Below are 16,558 nucleotides of genomic sequence, written 5' to 3'. Positions count from 1 at the left end.
CGCGGGCGGGGGCGGGAGGGCGCGCTGGCCCGCCAGCCCCGTGCCCGGCCACTTGTGGCTGTCACCGGGCCGGGCGCCTTTGTGTGCGGGCGCCGGCCGCCCCGTCCGGGGACGCGCTGCGGCAGCCCCGCGCCCCGAGCCTGCCCTCGCAGCGGTGCTTCTGGGAAAGTTGGAGGAGGCAGGAAAGGGACTGCAGCTGCGCTTTGTTCCCTGCGCGTCCCGGGCCGTCCAAGTTTCGCCAGCGCGGCGGTGCGGAGGCCCGCGCGGGAAGGCTCGCCGCCGCGTCGGAGCCCGCGCGCGGCCTCGGCGTTGGGTGCTTTTGGTGTCCTTGGCTGATGCGGGTTTTCATTTTCTCTTTAAGTAACTTTCCAGCTGTGGGTGACTTTTCCCCCTCTCTGTGATTGGGGGTTGGGGGGTGGTCATCCTGCATTGGCTTCAAGACTTCACTCTTCGCTCCTCTGAGCCCAACTTCCTGTCCAGTTGCTCGCATGATGTCACTGTCCCCCGGGTGGATTATTCTGGTGGAGTCTCCTGCTCCGGGAACCACGGTTGTGTAACCATCACTGCCATCGAGGGCTCTTAATGCCCTCCAACAGCTAGGAGTCCCGGGTCTGGGGAACTTCCAATTCGTGGAATTTTCTGACCAACCTTCTCTGGACTGTTTAGGGCTACGGAGAACCCAGATTTTATTTATTTTTCAACTTTGGTTAAAAAAAAAAAAAAGCAAGATGGAAAGTTGAGAACAGTCAACAGTTTCCCCCTTGGCAATAATAGTATGGTAACCTTTCAGAATGAGGTGAAGTTTAGAATATGTTGAGCTGAGCTTTTGAGTTTGTCCCAGCGTTTATGGGGTTCTTATTTTTCCCTATTAGAGATAGTTTTATTAGCACTTCTGTGTTCAGAACTTGTAGAAATTATTATTCAAAGGAGAATGAGGCTGACTGCACAATGGAAACCCTTTGGAAAGACCATATCTTTTATATCCTTCCTTTTTTTGGAAGGGGAAGGGCAGACTTGAGGGAGAATTTATGGCACAGTAGTTTATAGAGGAGTTAGCTGCTCTGATACATAGTTGCTCCAGTAACTGGCATTATACAGAGAAAAGGGGGGGGGGCAACGTGAACAAGGGCAGGCTGAGACATTTAAAGGAGAATATTTTGGAATAATGGCTGGTATGACCAAAAACGTCCATAAGAAATTAGCTCAGCTGGCCTATTGGTGTGGGCTCTTGGTCTTGTTAATAGATTGGAATTTATTTCTTAACGTTAAAGTTGGCCTCAAGGGTAGACTGATACACTGGCTGATTTGGGGGGCTCTGACTTTTGCATTAGGTCAGTCATTTCAGCAGCTCGAACCTGGTTCGTTAACCTCAGAGTCTCCAGGTGGAACATGACCTCTTGGTCCAGTGGGAATGGCCTTTGTATCTTTACATGTTTCTGGCACTGACACATGTGGTCATAACTTAGCAAATACTGAAGAGGCTTCTGAGGTTGATATGCATTGGAAGTCTGATAAGATGAGTCCTCTGTAGTCTTGTAATATCTTTAAAGTTGGTGTGTTCAGTTTTTCTGCCAGATTTTCCTGGGACAGCAAAGCTCCCAGTCACTTCAGAGGTGGGTTTTGACAAACCTCTTTCCGCTGCCTGTTACTGTGCTGTGGTTGCTCATGTAGACTTCTCCAGTCACTTGCAGGCTCTGAGCAAAACACCTGCAAAGCGAAGTTCTTCCTGTGTTTTCCTGTTTTAAATTGATACCTCTCTTTAAATACTTTTAAAGACTTTTCAGGGTGTGTGTCAATAATCTGTGTACTTTTAGGGCAGAACGCGTTGGTGGCTCACGCCTGTAATCCTAGCTCTCTGGGAGGCCGAGGCGGGAGGATCGCTCAAGGTCAGGAGTTCAAAAGCATCCTGAGCAAGAGCGAGACCCTGTCTCTACTATAAATAGAAAGAAATTAATTGGCCAACTAATATATATGTAAAAAATTAGCCGGGCATGGTGGCGCATGCCTGTAGTCCCAGCTATTCGGGAGGCTGAGGCAGGAGGATTGCTTGAGACCAGGAGTTTGAGGTTGCTGTGAGCTAGGCTGATGCCACGGCACTCTAGCCTGGGCAACAGAGTGAGACTCTTGACTCAAAAAAAAAAAAAAAAAAAAAATCTGTGTACTTTTAGAAGGTAGAATTGGCTAAAAGTACCTGAACTTTAGCACATATTTGAGGAATAGGAATGTGAGCCAATCTTTTTTTAAATCTGATTTAAAAGTTCTACCGAATAGCACCAAAGCATGATGCGTTAAGCTACGTTTTTTATTCTGTTCCTCGACATCTATTTGCTGAAATGTCAGTAACTTACCCAAGTCTCCACTATGAGTATGAAAAGTAGACTCCTATAAGCATTACCATTTGTTTTTGCACCTTGGTTGCGTGGAGGCTGTCCCTGATGTACAGAAGGACTGTGATCCAAATGTCTGTCAGTTGGGTGTTTGAAATGTGGAACACATTTTTCCCCGGGGAAAACAGTCTTGTTCATTGTGGTATGGTGGCTAAGGCAGTCCTCAGAAACCCGTTATCCTCACAAAGGTTTTGGAGTGCCCAGCCGCCATACAGCTTTCGTTAGTGCTTAAGCAGTAAATTCTCATTGCTCTAAAAGATGACTCCTTGCTCTAAGAGTTGGATTTCTGGGGAAGCAACCTCTTCTCCCAAGCCTAGCTCCCTACACCTTAGGATATTTTTCATCTGCAGTCCCTTAAGATCAACAAGAAGGGAAGTCTGGGCCTGCTTCAGGGGTGCCTGCCAGGCACCTTGTGGGAACAAAGCTTCAGCGTGAGCTTTGGCTCTGAGCACTCCCGGGATGGGGTGCAATTCTTGGTGCGGTTATTGGTGGAGGGGTGAAGGAAACAACTATTTCAGCAGCAGCTCTAACTGCGTTCGTGCATGTGGAGAGACCTTCACTCTGCAAGTTGCACATGGAACAAAAGGTGCCACAAAGGCAAGTTTCCCAAAGTGTATATGGCATGAAGCAGCATTTTAAATAAGTGCCGTTTTTTGGAAAGACTCAATAATATGTTTTTTAAGTGGTAAGGGGATTGCTGTGTCAGGTGAGCCCTGTGCTGTGGAAGAAGTTAGTGATTCTTAGTCCTCAGGAGATCATGTACTACTACAAAGAGTGTGTTTCCTGAGGCCAGTGTGACAGGCTGGGAGACTGGCCTGTGCAAAGGTCCTGGGGCAGGAAGGAGTGTCTGAAGGTCAGTGGGGCAGGACCAGTGAGAGCAAGAAGAGAGTGGGCCCAGCATAGAGGGGGCAGAGGCCAGGCCAAGCAAAATTACCAAAGTGACCAAAAGGCTCTTAGGTAGTCAATATCTTTACTTATTACTGAATGCCTTAAACTTAGTAAAAAGTACATATTACATATAATACATGCAAATTTCCACCCTTTAGTTTGATATTAACAAGATCCTTAATGTATTAGGTCTTAACAGTTTATATAATTATAAAATAATACATTGGGATGACTAGCTTTAGGTAGTTAAGTACTTTAAAATTGATCCAGGACAAGTTTTCCCCAAATTGTTTGAGTATAAATGCTGGAAAGTTTCTATTATATTGAGGACAAGAGACTAATGAAGCCAGCTGGGAATTGAGGTTGGTTTAGTTACTGTCTCTAAGGAGATTTCTTTCCTCCCTGCAGTTTTTCCAAAGGAACAATGCTTATATGCTTAATTTGGGCCACATGTTAAACCTGGATCACATCCATTTGTGTGTATGCATTTCTTTCAACAGTAAGTGTCTGTAGAAGCCTAAGATTGTTAATTATGATTGCATTAGGCCTCATGCATTAATTCTTAGAACAGCATCCTGACAAACTCCCAGGAAATGAATGCCTGATTGGGTTTCACATCTTTTATCAACGTTTTATAGACAGAGGGATTTTTAAAAGATGGGCCTGAGGAAAAGAATTTAGATGTTCTCTTCTCTATTTTGATCTTGGCTTATAAGCTATTGTACTGGGCAGAGAGGACTCCGCAGGGTTCCAGGACTGAGTCTAGTGGCAGAGAGTAGCTCATCACTTTGCAGGTGCTGTTTTTTTCTTCTTTTGAATGTCCCAGCCACGGAGATCTCTTGGTAATGCCCCAGCTGGTCATGGGTGGTGTATGAGGAGTGGAAATAGTTGTCTGACTTCATGGTAATTGTCAAACTGTAACCCAAAGTGGTTGTGCCATTTTGCATTCCCACCACCAGCGCATGAGAGTTTTAGTAGTTCCACATCTTTGTCAACACTTGGTCTTGCCAGTCTTAATTTTAACTATTTTAGTGGATTTGTAGTGGTATCTCAGTGTGGTTTCAATTTTCATCTCCCTGCTAACTCATGATGTTGAACACGAAGGAGTGTCTTTTCTTGTATTTGTTGGAATGCCTGATGATGTCAAACATCTGCATGTGCTTATTGACCATTCGGATAGTTTTTGTACTGTCTTCTAAAAATAATATTTTCTGAACCCTGTGATTAAAAGTTTTTTGGGTTTTCTCCTTATTGAGCATTAATAGTTCTTTGTATCTTCTGCATAAAAGCCCTTAGGTATGTAATGTGTATTATGAATATTTTCTTTCAGTCTTTGCCTTGCCTTTTCATGTTCTTAGTGATATTCTTTGAAGATCAGATTTTTTTTGGGGGGGGGAGAAACAGAGTCTTGTTTCTTTTTCTGAGTCTTGCACTCCTGTGCCCAAAGTGATTTTCTCACATTGGCCTCCGAAAGTGCTGGGATTAACAGCTGTGAGCCCCTGTGCCCAACCAAGAACAGATAGTTTTAAAAATTTGATGGACTCCAATTTATCAATTTTTTTTTTAATGGTTTGTGCTTTTGTAGCCTAAGAAATCATTGCTAAGAAATTTGCCCCAGCATTTCTCAACCTCAGCACTGTTTTTTATTTTATTTATTTTTATTTTTTATTTCAGCATATTATTGGGGGTACAAAAGTTTAGTTTACGTGTGTTGCTTTTTCCCCCCTTCCTCCCAGAGTCAGAGCTTCAAGCATGTCCATCCCCCATTAATCTCAGCACTGTTGGCATTCAGTCTGGATAATTTTTTGTTGTGGGGCTGTCCTGTGCATTGCAGGATATTAAATAGCCTTCCTGTCCTTCACCCATTAGATGCCAACAGTACTCTCTACCGATCCCATTCTCAGCTGTGACAAATGAAAGTGTCTCTAGAGATTTCAAACGGTGGGGAAGGGGGTGCCCAAAATCGCCCCCAATTGAGAACCACTGGTCTACTCCAAGGTCGGAAAGATTTTTCTCCTATGTTTGCTTCTAGAAGTTTTATATAGTTTTAACTTTTATGTTTAGCCCCATGATCAGTTTTTTTTTTTAAATTTAATTTCTGTGTTGGATGTGAAGGGTGAAAGTTAATTTTTTTCCATGAATATATTTAGTTTTATTTACATAATATTTTATGTAATATGTTTACAGTTGTTTTTTAAAGTGAGATTGGGCTGTAATTTTCTTTGCTGTGCTGCTCTTGACTGATTTTATTATCAAAAACATGTTTGCTTTGTAGAAAGAGCTTAATTAGTTAGCTTTTAGTATTTTTGTGTGTGGTGGACATTTCCTGTTCCTTAAATTTTGGTAGAACTCACTAGTAAAACTATCTGAGCCTGATGCCTTTGAGGAGGCAGAGTATAGTGGGGAGGAGTTTTGATTATGGTTTTAGTTTTATTTACCTTGTCCATTCAGATTTTCTACTTTTTTGTTGAGTCAGTTTTGGCAATATTTTTTTCCTGGAAAATTATCGTTTTAATTATATATTCGTATATAAATACGTAACATGCTATTCTTTTATATTTTTGAAAATATGTATCTGTAGGTAAATTAAAAAAATTCTTGATGTTTAATTGTGCTTTTTCTGTTATATTTACTGAAGATTTGTTTACCTTTGATTAGTGTTTTCAAAAGAGCTAGCATTTTGTTGACCATTTATTTTCAGTTTTATTAATTTCTGCTGTCAGTAAATAGAAAAAAGGAAAGCTGAACAGCACCAATGAATACATCATTTTTCTGTTTCTAGTTTGAATTGAAAGCTTAGATCTTTTATTTGAAATCATTTTACATAATTAAGAAAAGTATTTAAAGCTATATGCTGCTTTCTCCTGAGCACTATACCTGTCTTATAAGTTCTGATGCATGGTGTTTTCATCCTTCAATTCTATATATTTCCTTTTGGACCCAAAGTTCTATCCATGTCAACTTCCTGGACTCACTACAGTTTTAGACTGTTTTTCCCAGGTAAATGAAATTTTGGGGGTTATTTTTTTTTTTCCACTGTGGCCAGTAAATGTGGTGGAATGTATTGCCATTTCTCTTTTGCTTCACACCTAGTCAAGTTGAGAGTCTCTTACGTGTTTGGAAAAAATGTTCTGTGTTTGGGTCAAAGTTTTTTTTGTTTTTTTTTTTGAGATACGGTCTTATTCTGTCACTGTGGGTAGAGCGCGATGGTGTCATCATAGCTCGCAGCAGCCTCAAACCCCTGGGCTCATGTGATCCTCCTGCCTCAGCCTCCGAGTAGCTGGGACTACAGGCACATAGCACATACCATGGCCGGCTAATTTTTCTATTTTTTTTTTTTTGTAGAGATGGGGCCTCAGTCTTGCTCAGGCTGTGTCATAGTCATTCATTGTGTGGCTGTCCAGCTTTTCTTTGTCCTAACTTACTCTTTGTTCTGCTTGATTTATCTGTTGCTTTTATTCTTGTGTCGGCTTCCCGATTTGGACAGGATTGGAGAAGGTGTGTGCTGCCCGCCTCTCAGCTTACCGTGCTCCGGATGTCGGTGAGCTCTGCGGCTTCTCTGTTGTCTGATTCCACGAGGCCTCCCGTTGCTGTGTCGTCACAGCTACCTTTCTGCACCCCTCTGAAGATGTGTTTTGAAGTTCTGCGCTGATTGCTGTGTTAGTTCTTTTCCTTGGCCCGGTTTCTTCTGTTGGAGTTTGTCATGTGGTGATTGTCCTGCGCTCTGTGCAGTGAGTCTCCGTGGGGACGTTGGCTGCCTCTCGCGCAGCTGCACGGGGCAGGGCTGCAAGCAGTTGTTGGAACTTGGCTGTAAATCGTTCTGGGGGAGCCTGGGGGATGGGCAGGGCGTGCTCTGTGGCTGGTCCTTTCCGTCCTCCTGAACATCACCCGGGCGGGCGTGTTCCTGCCAGGAGACAGCTGCCGGACCCCTGCTGGTCCCTGTTGGCAGCGTGTCCCGGAGCCCGAGATCTGGGTTGTTGAGCTGCCTGGGTCAAATCACTTCTTTGCTCTGGACCTCATTTCCCTGCTCAAGGCTGAAGAGAGGTAGGAGTTGGTTTTGAATCTGGACTCCTCCTCCCTTCCCAGGCCTCGGGCAAGTTACAGAGGCTCTCAGGTCTTGATTTCCTTGTGTGTGGAGTCAGCGTACTAGTCCTGTTGTCAGGCTCGTGTAGGGATGAGAATACACTCAGTGTCTGGTACATCCTCAGTGTTCATCCGTGGTCGTTGTCACCTTCTCTGTAAGTTAGTCGCTGCGTCGGATCAGTGATTTATTTTATTTTTTAGCCTGTTACTCCATTAGTGCCGTGGAGTTTCTGCCTTAACCAGGGAGCATTTCATTTTCATCTGTTTCATACACTGGCACTCCATGTAAGATTCCGTTTGAGGAAGAAAGGTTTCCACTGCATTAAAAAAGCTTTCAAACCACTGGCCTACGTGATTCTCTGGGTCCATTTGGCATCCAGATTTCTGTGACTCTGAGTTATGTGGCCTTCAGGAGTCCTTCTCAGTTAAAATTCCCTGAACAACAAGGTACTTAATGACGGGAGGTGTGGGGTTTGGGTGGGCGCCAGGTGCCATATGTTGGGCATCCTAACCGGTGTCCTTTCCTGCTCCACCCTCCTTCCTGTAGTGGCTTCGTCCAAGCTGGGAGCAAGCGGGCCCGTGGGCTCGGCCGTCCGGGGGAGGAAGAGAGAGCCTCCCCGTGTGTCTCTTGTGGGCAGCAGGAGGGCCCAGCCGACTTCTGTGTGGGCGTCAGCAGTCCGGGGGCTCCTGTCTTTTTTTTTTTTTTTTTCTGAGACACAGTCTCACTCTGTTGCCCGGCTAGAGTGCCGTGGCGTCAGCCTAGCTCACAGCAACCTCAAGCTCCTGGGCTCAAGCGATCCTCCTGCCTCAGCCTCACTAGTAGCAGGGACTACAGGCACGTGCCACCATGCTTAGCTAATTTTTTCTATATGTGTTTAATTGGCCAATTAATTTATTTGTATTTTTAGTAGAGAATGGGGTCTCACTCTTGCTCAGGCTGGCTTTGAACTCCTGACCTTGAGCTATCCTCCGCCTCGGCCTCCCAGATTGCTAGGATTACAGGCGTGAGCCACCGCACCAGCCAGGGGCTCCTGTCTTGACTTAGACCTTACCAGGCTTCCCTGAAGGGTGGAGGAATGGGTGCTGGATCTCAGGGTGTCTGCTGTAGGTGGGAACGAGGAAAGAATGAACACCACCTTACTGTGTAACTCGTAAAAAATGAAACAAACGAAAAAATCCCCAACTGTGGCTGACTAGGTCTTCGAGGCGTCCGGAGCAGGGCGTCGGAAGCCGTGTCTGTCTGTGTCAGGAGCACCGGGGGGCGTGTCTGTGAATCCTCCAGGCGGTGGAAGTCCCAGGCCCAGAGAGACCTTTGCTGGGCTTTTTCTTTCTCCTTTTTTGTGCCTTGAGATCCCTTGGGGCCGCCATTGCTCCGAGGACACACGGGGGCGTGTCCCTCTGGATGGGGGGCAGACCCTTGAGCAGTGCCTGCTGTGGAGCACAGTCCGGGGAAATGGGAGGGACTGGAAGGGTTTGATCTTAGCTTTGTTTTGAGGGACAGAGGGAAAGATGAAGGAGTATGTAAACAGTGACAAGTGGCCTTTGCAAGTTGGCAAGTTTAGGAGGTGTTTTTTCTTTTCTTTTTTTTCTTTTTTTTTGAGACAGGGTCTTACTTTGTTGCTCAGTCTAGAGTGAGTGTGAAGAAAAAAGAGGCAAATGCTAACCTCACTTGGGCTCTTGGTTCCTTATTTTATTATTATTTTTTATTTATTTTTGAGACAGAGTGTCGCTTTGATGTCCAGCCTAGAGTGGTGGTGTCAGCCTAGCTCACAGCAACCTCAAACTCCTGGACTTAAATGATCCTACTGCCTCAGCTTCCCAAGTAGCTGGGACTACAGGCATGCGCCACCATGCCCGGCTAATTTTTTTGTATATATATATTTTTTAGTTGGTCAATTAATTTCTTTTCTATTTATAGTAGAGACGGGGGGGGGGGGGTGTCTTGCTCAGGCTGGTTTTGAACTCCTGACCTCGAGCAATCCGCCCGCCTCCCATAGTGCTAGGATTACAAGCCAGGAGGTATCTTTTCAGTTAGAGCTGTCCCGTGCTCTTCACACTTGCTGTGTGCCGAGGAAAGCATGCCTGAGTGCGTGGAGCTCATTCAGGAGCAGGCTGGCCACCGGGTTTTGATTGGGTGTAAAATTAATTTGTTGCCATCTGTATGGTCCTCTCTACTCCAAAACCAGTTATGAATTTTGAAACAGCTGTTTGTACTTAAACTCCCCCCTCCCCCAACACTTCTGCCTGCAAATAGCACAGCAGGCCACCAGAATAGAGGTGCTAAAGAAGTGGGTTTCCTAGAAGTGCCGAGGGTGTGACTCCAGTGAGTCACCGCACTGTTCCTCTGAGGCTCCCTCCGTCCACCTGGTGTCTGCAAAGTGAGAAGTCAGCGCATTTTTTTTTCTGTCTTTTTAGAGCCGCCCTTTAGAGAGGCGGTGGGAATCCATGGCGTGGTGGACCCTGACTGCCTGCCTGAGGGAGGGGAAGAGGGTCACGGGGGTGGGGGGTGAGCTGTTCTACAGGGAGTCCACTGTTCCAGGCCTTTCTGTAAGAGGACTTCTTGACTTCTCTTTTTTTCTCTCCTTTTCTTTTTTCTTTCTTCCTCTCTCCTTCCCTTTCTCTCCTCCTTTCCCTTTCCTCTTCTTTTCTTTCATGAGACAAGAGTCTGGAGTGCAATGGTACGATCACAGCTCACTGCAGCCTTGAACTCCCGGGCTCACCTGATCCTCTTTCCGCAGCCTTCCTGAGTAGCTGAGGCTACAGGCATGTGCCACCATGCCTGGATAATTTTTAAAAACTTTTTTGTAGAGATGAAGTCCTGTTATGTTGGCCAGGCTGGTCTTGAACTCCTGGCCTAAGAGGACATTTTTAAGCAGAGAGCAGAAGGAGGTGAGTGAGTGAACTGTGGACTCAGGCTGAAGGACCACGTGTCAGGCACCATGGCGGGTAGGGGCCAGTGTGGCAGGAGTGGCTGGGACAGTGGAGCCTGGGGGGACCAGAGGCAGGGGACTAGCTGGGGGCCAGGTCCCAGAGGCCCTGGGACTATGGCTTTTCCCCAGGAGGAACGCGGAGCCCTTGGAGGATTCTGGTAGATGATGGGAATGTGGAAGGAAGATCTGATGGCTTCAGTTTCCTCAGTGAACTGGGAAGCAAGATCAGTAGTTAAGGGCAGCGATTTAGTACACAAACTTTTCAAGTCCCCTTTTACTGTGGCAATGTAGTGGAGACAGCACATGCCCTGGAGCAGGACTGGCCTCTCTCAGACACCGGCTTGGCCGCTTTGTGAATTTGTGACCGGAGGCAAGGCCACCGACCTCTGTAGGCTGTGGTTTCTGTGTGAAAGCAGGGGCGGGGGAGGGACGGGACGGGACGGGACAGTGCTGACCTTGGGAGCCGGCAAAGGCTGAGCAGCGCGTTCATAAGTCACGCGGTGTGAGATGTAGTCCCTCAAAGACGTCTTCCTTATTCTTGGCTTAGGGGCAGTAATGCTGTTCTCATGAACACATCAAGGTGAGGTCAGGCTCTAAAGGAGCGTGATGTGTGTGTGTTTCCTTTTCCCCAGGTGGCCGTTAGGTTTTGCAGGGCTATATGTGCCTGTCTGACATTTGACCCCAGCATCTTTTTTTTTTTTTTTTTTTTTTTTTTTTTTTTTTTTTTACTATAATACACATCCAGGAAACCCCAGCATCTTGAAACAGGGACTTTTCTCCTGTGTCTGCCTCATTGGCCTTTGTGAAGAACTGGCACCTGCCGGTGGCCACCTTAGCATTGTGCATCAGCCAGCCCAGCTGACAGCCGGCGGTTGGAGAGGCCCACCTTCCCTGTCGTTAGAACAGACAGGCAGGGAGGGGCGGGTCTGGCAGGGATTTCTGGGACTTTGTGGCATGCAGAGTAGTGCCCTGAGCATTAAGGTTTGCATTCTGAGCTGTGGGCTGGGTTAACTTTAAAGGCAGTTACATTCAGATGTACCTGTAGTGGAGAAAGGTGTAGCCTGTGTCATCACTCTTCTTTCTATATGAGAGGAGCAAATAATGCGTATACTTTATTATAAAGTGTGACAACATACAGATAATTACTCTGATTTTTAAAAAATCATCATGGAGCAGAGTTTAGGGTTGAGATACTGGCCTGCATCATGTACTGTAGAGTTGACCTGAGCCAAGGGGAGCAGAAGGGAAGACAGGCCATCACTCATTTATTTTTTTTGGTAGGTTTATACTGTGGAAGGTCGCTTGCGAGTGTACCAAGAATTCCAGGCCTTGCACTGCAGTGAAGCCTCGTTAGCGTGGAGTGTCCTGTCTTCCCCCACCCTCCTCTGCCAGAAGTTTCAGATCATCAGGTCTCTCTGTTCGGGTGGCAGCCAGTGGCTGGATGGCACGGGTTTGGGCAGGCCTGGAGTCGCTGGCCTGTCCTGAGCGGTCCGGGAGGCAGCTGACCGTGCGGGTGGGTGCGTGGCAGCCTCGGCTCAGCCCTGGCTGTGTCTCTCGTGGCCCAGCTCCGTGGAGACAGCCCGGGGCCGGAGCATGCCCCACTGTCCCCTCTCCCGGTCCTTTCCAGTGTCATGTGACACCTCCTTGGGAGGCCCCAGGTCAACTTACCATTTTTTGTAAACTTAATTTTTAAGCAGTACAAATCCTGCTATCGATCCAGATGAAAGCCTGAGATCATAGCATCTCAGAAGCTCTGTGTTCCTGGTGTGGTTTTTCCCTCTCCGTGACCTTGCTGGTTGGCTCGGTTTTACAGACAAGGAAGTTCGGGCTGGGAGGGATTGTGTGTCCCACACAGCCTGTGGGGCGGGGCAGGATTCAGGCCCAGGCCTGCGGGCTCTTCCTGGCACCTTCCAGAGGGAAGCTCCCACCCCTCCTCTTTATTCCACGTGACCCCTGTTAAACTCACTCGTGATACTGGCTTTAAAAGCTTTGCCAAGTCCCCGTTGGCTGCCCTGGAACCTGAGGCCCTGGCGCTGCTGACTCAGATGCCAGGTGGGACTCGGCCTCCAGACCCGGCGTGACTACCAGGGAGACCCAGAGACGGTGCCTGGCACGTCCACGCGTCTGTTTATTTCTTTTATTTTCTGCAGGCCCTGTATCTTTATCCACAGCTTTGTGGGTTTGTGAGAATAGGAAGTGAAGTACTTCCTATATAAGCTTTGGCCACGCTGTGTGGAGCTCACGTGCTCTCGCCGCCTGCGCCTCGGGGCATGGTTGTCACGCCAGATCAGACGGTTTCTCTGTCAGTGTCGGCCACAGAAGTCGCGGGCAACAGTGGTTACATTGTGCTGTGACATCTGCAGCCCATGTCCACTGTGGGAACCCTGCCTCCGAACAGGCTCTTCTTCCCTGCTGGCCTTTCTCTCTCTCTTTTTTTTTAAAAAAATTCCTTCTTGGTTTAGGAGATTGGTCCAGATTTTTGAAGGTTAGTGGGCCGGATGTATGAGCTGAGACTCTGATAAGAGGTGGTAGTGAGCCAGATGATTTCTTGAATATTCTGTTCGAATATCTGAGAGACTTGGAGGCATGCCCCAAAGTAGGAAAAGCTCGTTTGGAAGTGCAGGTCGGAGAGACTTCACGTTCCCTTTTTCTCCAGTGTTAGATTGGTTGCTTGCTATAGATTCAGAAGACACATTCCTCTAGTTAGTTGCCGTGCACTGTATTTTTTTTTTTTTTTTTTTGAGACAGAGTCTCACTTTGTTGCCCAGGCTAGAGTAAGTGCCGTGGCGTCAGCCTAGCTCACAGCAACCTCAATCTCCTGGGCTCAAGCGATCCTCCTGCCTCAGCCTCCTGAGTAGCTGGGACTACAGGCATGCGCCACCATGCCCAGCTAATTTTTTGTATATATATTTTTAGTTGGTCAATTAATTTATTTCTATTTTTAGTAGAGACGGGGTCTTGCTCAGGCTGGTTTTGAACTCCAGACCTCAAGCAATCCGCCCGCCTTGGCCTCCCAGAGTGCTAGGATTACAGGCGTGAGCCACCGTGCCCGGCCCATGCACTGTATTTTGCCATGTGAATTTAGCTTGTATATTACCAACTGTGGTTTTTTTTTTCTTTTAAGGAAAACAAATTACAGATTCATATGCGCTTATTAATTTTATTAGATTTTAGTAGTTCTTTTATCCTGCTTTATGTGCTGATAATTGTAGGCCAGTAATAAAATGTTTAGTAGCTACATGATCATTACCATAACCCCAAGACTTACAGGGAGTGAGGGAATTAAAATATATTTCAAAAGAGTATGGATATATGGCAATAAATGAGGAAGGGACAGAATGATAGTTCTTGGAAATGTTTTGTGTTGGAGAGAAGGAACCCAGTTTCCTAAGATTTTTTTCTTTAAGGGATTGGGTGTACTGTACTTTCTTTTTTTTTTTTTTGAGACAGAGTCTCACTTTGTTGCCCCGGCTAGAGTGCAGTGGTATCATATTGTTGCTCACTGCAACCTCAAACTCCTGGCTCAAGTGATCCTCCTGCCCCAGCCTACCAGGTAGCTGTGGCTACAGGCACACGCCACCATGCCCGGCTAATTTTTCTATTTTTAGTAGAGATGGAGTCTCCTCTTAATCACGATGGTCTGGAACTCCTGAGCCCAAGTAATCCTCCTGCCTTGGCCTCCCGGAGTGCTAGGATTAAAGGCGTGAGCCACCACACCGGGGCCCATACCATCCATGCGTCTTGGTCATGGAATTTTACATACTTTAATTTAGAAGTTAACTGTTGTTAAAATGAAAGAACTCCAAATTGCAGTTTTGCAGGCATTCAGTGATGACATATATAAAAACTTTTGAGAGATGTCACATTAAGATACCAGTGTCAAATAGTTTAAAAACATTGTATAGCTGTCTGTATCTCTATGACTTTTTCCTCTGAATTTTTTCTTTCTTTTGGACGGATGTTTAGGACTTCCTTGGTGGAGACGGCTCTGCATTTCTCCTTACTGGGCTTTCCAAACGCTGGGCAGTGGTGTTGGCCAGTTAGATTTGCTTCTTCATTGCTGCCCCTTGATTCGTCTTGACCAGGAACGGTTTTAATTGTGGCACTTGCTGGGACTGTGTTAGGGAGGCAGACACACCTTCCTGTCCCTGGGCTGGTTGGCAGTCTGTTACTTGTGTGCTTCCTTCTAATTGGTAATCTGCCAACACCTCTCAGGATATTATGAAATTTCCACCAAATGAGGTGAAAATGGAGCCTGTGTGTCGCCGACCAGACGCGGACTGACTGCAGAGATCTGGGAGAGAGTCCGCAGACGCGGGGACCTTATTACAGCCAGGAGCAACGGTGTTAAGCTTTCTTTGAGGGAAGGATTCAGACCGTGTGCTTAAGTTTATGTGGTTAAATTAATTGCCCATGTCCAGGGTGTATTTCGGCCACAGAACTCACTTTAAAATCAAGAGTTCTTCTGAAGTCCTTTGCCTTGTCTGTGACTTCTGCCCCTCCCCCGCTTCCTGCTGGGCCCGGTGGTTGGATTGTATTATAGCATGTTTCTGAGTTCCCGACATCACTCACTGTGGGACTCTCTGCTGAGCTAAGTAGTCAGAGGAAGAGTATGAATCTGAGACGAGGAAGGCAAAATATTTTATTTTTATTTTTTTATTTGATCGTGCAGTGAAACTAATGCTCTATGAGGAAGGCAAAATAGACGTGTGTCTCTTCTTAGTGGAGTCCACAACCAGCGCGGATACGGACAGTAAAGAGGGTGCAGCGGCGGGAAGGTGCGGCCGGGGGAACTGATGCTATTTCCATGGAAATGTGTGGGGTGTGGGAAGGGAGGTTGCAGAAGGTGATGCCCCTGATGTTTAGCAATTCCTACTGTGCACAAGGGAAAGCAGAACTGGACCGAGAGTAAAAAGCAGAAGTTTAACACTTGGGGAAGAACTCGAGCTAGGAGAAGCATGTGATCTGTTGCTCAGTATGACATGGTATAGTCTGAATCTTCGGACAGCTCACGGCTCTTTCTTGGAGGCTGTCCTCAGCTGGGTTCAGCCACTCTGAGGAGTCTGCTTTTACTCTCCAAGCAGCGATCCACGTGAACTACGACATTGAAAACGAGAAGGGAATGTCTACAAATCCGGCCACGCGCCACACAAGGACATTTCGGTCACTGACGTGCAGCGTATGCACCATGCTCCCGTAAGATTATGGTGGAGCTGGAAAATTCCTATCGCCTAGTGTCATAGTCGGTGTAATGCCAGAGCCGTAGTAACGCTGTAAGTGCAACACATCACTCACGTGTCCGTTGTGATGCCGGTGAAAACAAACCTACTGCATTGCTAGTCATGTGAAAGTGTACAGTAATGCTCTGGGCCTTCACATTCACTCACCACTCCCTGACTCACCCGGAGCAACTTCCGGTCCTGCAAGCTCATTCATGGTACATGCCCTACCCAGCACGGTAAGTTCCCAATATAGTACCATTTTTGTCTTTTGTGTGCCACGTTTTTGCTGTACCTATGTTTAGATACACAGACACTTACCATTGTGGTACAGTTATCTACAGTATTCAGTACAGTCCCGTGCTGTATAGGTTTGTAGCCTGTGTGGGCAGCTGGCCGTACCATCCAGGTTTGTGTAAGTATGCTCAGTGATGGCCGCACAACTATGAAACTGTCTAATGACACATTTGTCATAATGCGTGTGCATCATTAAGCAACGTGCGATGGTACACTAGTCCCCTCTCATCCAAGGGTTCAGTTACCTGCTGTCCAAAAATCTTAAGATATTTTCAGAGACCACATTCACATAACTCTTATTATAGTATATTGCTATAATTGTTCCATTTCATTATTAATTATTGTTGCTCATCTCTTACTGTGCCAAATTTATAAGTTAAACTTTATCATAGGCATGTATACATAGGAAAAAACATGGTATATATAGGGTTTGGTACTGTCCGTGGTTTCAGACATCCACAGGGGTCTTGGAATGTAAGGGGTGGGGGGACCACTGTATCTGTTACTATAAAGAGCTGTAAAGGGCTGACTTTAATTTTTCGGTATAATTGGCATTTCACTGAATCATATCGTACTGCAGATGGTTGACAACTTGGTATATGATAGGAACTTGGAAATCATTTTATTTTTTTTAAATAGAGACAGGATCTCGCTCTTGCTCAGGCTGGTCTGGAACTCCTGAGCTCAAGCGATCCTCCCGCCTTGGCATTTACTCGGGCAAGATTTGAACTCTAAAGTTTTGTGGGTGTTTTGC

At 46.5% G+C, this 16,558-nt stretch overlaps 1 protein-coding gene across 1 annotated transcript in view; it reads left to right on the top strand.

Annotated features, from left to right (window-relative positions):
• Positions 1-16,558, top strand: part of IGF2R (insulin like growth factor 2 receptor) — a 107,526-nt gene that overhangs the window by 357 nt on the left and 90,611 nt on the right. The gene's annotated exons all lie outside the window — the stretch shown is intronic.

This window comes from Microcebus murinus, chromosome 5, assembly GCF_040939455.1.
Source record: "Microcebus murinus isolate Inina chromosome 5, M.murinus_Inina_mat1.0, whole genome shotgun sequence".
Lineage (NCBI taxonomy): Eukaryota > Metazoa > Chordata > Mammalia > Primates > Cheirogaleidae > Microcebus > Microcebus murinus.
This window is presented reverse-complemented; position numbering and strand designations above follow the sequence as displayed.